The sequence below is a fragment of the Mirounga leonina genome, unplaced genomic scaffold, assembly GCF_011800145.1.
Source record: "Mirounga leonina isolate KUSES-001 unplaced genomic scaffold, KU_Mleo_1.0 Mir_129, whole genome shotgun sequence".
Taxonomy (NCBI): Eukaryota; Metazoa; Chordata; class Mammalia; order Carnivora; family Phocidae; genus Mirounga; species Mirounga leonina.
The window spans coordinates 35,959,748-35,961,906 of NW_023270323.1; the positions used below are offsets into that span (position 1 = coordinate 35,959,748).

The 2,159-nt window shown below is 38.4% G+C and overlaps 1 non-coding gene across 1 annotated transcript; it reads left to right on the forward strand.

Annotated features, from left to right (window-relative positions):
• The first annotated feature begins 1,725 nt into the window (after positions 1 to 1,725).
• On the forward strand, positions 1,726 to 1,834 carry LOC118010921. The gene has a single exon (XR_004679343.1). It is a non-coding gene; the product is annotated as a U6 spliceosomal RNA (small nuclear RNA).
• Positions 1,835 to 2,159: the final 325 nt, after the last annotated feature.

Consider the following 2,159-nt stretch of genomic DNA (forward strand, 5'->3'; position numbering starts at 1 on the left):
CTTTCTACAAGGTTTAGCAATGTCCCCAAGGAACCACACAGGGGAAACTATCTTCCCCTTAGCCAGTCTTGTCACCTAAACATTCTTCCTCAAGCAAGTAAGAGAACTGGGGTGATTCTTTCACACAGCAGTGTGAGCTCTGCTAAACCAACTCGATGGCCCTGAGCAAGTATCTAACCTCTCTGTACTTTGGTTTCATCATCTACAAAATGGGTTAATAATAGTTTCTAGTACAGGATGGCTGTGAAAATTAGATACATTAACACAGGCATGTGTTATGCCTGGCACACAGTGACTGCTCCCAGTATATTAGCTGCCGTCACAATTTTTCTAAGGAGCAGTATACATCAGTGACTAAGAATATGAACTCCACAGTCAACCTACTTGGATTCAGATACAGATTTCACCACTTGTGATGATATAGAGGCGTGGCTCTTAGAAGGTGATCAGGTCATGAGGATGGAACCCTTATGAATGGAATTAAGTGTCTTTATAGAGGAGGCGTCAGAGAGCTCCCTTGACAAAAGTGGGCCCTCACCAGACACTGAATCTTCCTATGCCTTGATCTTGGACTTCCCAACCTCCAGAATGGTAGAAAGTAAATTTCTGTTGTCTATAAGCCACAAAATCTGTGGAATTTTGTTATAGCAGCCCAACCAGATCCAGACATGCATACATACATACACACACATTAACTTAGAACAATTCTTAGCATACAGTAAATAATACATATGCTAGTCATTTTATTATTATTATTATTACTATGAGTTAAGAAAGACAATATATAAGTAGTAATGTAACAGTTCATGCAATTGGAAGTTTTAGGGCATCTCTCTGATACGCAGAAAGAGCCTTGAATTTTAACTATGATAAGTTTTTCCCCAATATCTCTGAGCGTCACCCTCCTCATCTGTAAAGTGGAATAATAAAATAATCTTTAGTCTGCAACATTACAATAAAAATCAGAAGTCATATTTGTAGAGCTCTGAATCAAGGGACTGAGGAAACTTTCCTGCCTAAATCCCATGCTGCCCCTCTGCCCCTCTAGAGTCTGGCCAAGGGAAATACATACACAAGGAATCAAGTCAGATGTAAAAATAAGTGCTGTTCTATAAATGACTTGGAGCTACATATAAATTCACTAGAATAATCCACAGCACTTAGGAAAGTGCTATACTTATGATTAAAGTTGTATTACAAAGAACACAAGACAAGAACAGAGAAATGAAGAGATCAAGATCTAAGAGGGTCACAAACACAAAGCTTCTATGTCTTTAGGACATGTCATCCTTCCAGCACATCAATGTATGATTACCAACCAGGGTTCAACTAAACCTTGGTGTATATAATCATTGACCGTATGACAGACCTTAATCTCCAGCTCCTCTCCTTTCCCCAAAGGTCAGGAGGTCAGGTTAATATCACCTGAATCAAAACCTCAACCCTCTAATCATACAGTTGTTTTTCCAACTTGGCCAGTCCCCATGTTGATCTCTAGGGCCTCACCAGGAATTAGCATAAACTCAGAGGTAATCCTGGGGTCCCACAGTGAATAACAAAAATACTCCTGTCCCTTGGGAAATTCCAAGGATTTAGAAGCTCCCTCATAAGAACCCAGGAAAAAGAGCAGAGAAAATCTTTATTATACAGTGAATGGGGAGCTTATAAAACTGGGTTTTATTCAACTACCCTGTTTGATAAGGTAACTTCAAAAAAGGAACTAAAGTACTCACTTCGGCATCACATATACTAAAAAACTGGAACCATACAGAGAAGATTAGCATGGCCCATGCCCAAGGATGACACATAAGTACATGAAGCATTCCATATTTTAAAAGCAAGTGATGTAGCTGACTTTCCTAACACACAAAAACAGATGCAGAGAAATAGACAAAATGAGAAAACAAAGGAATATGTCAAAAATTAAAGAAACAGGACAAAATCATAGCAAGAGACCTAATGAAAGAGAGATAGGCAACATGCCTAATAGAGAATTTAAAGTAAAGACCATAAAGATACTTGTTGGACTTGAGAAAAAAGTGGAAGACATCAGTGAGACCCTTAACAAAGAGGTAAAAAAAAGGACCAAACAGAGATGAAGAATACAATAATTGAAATTAAAATACTAGATGGAATAAAGAGTAGGTTAGAAGACGCAA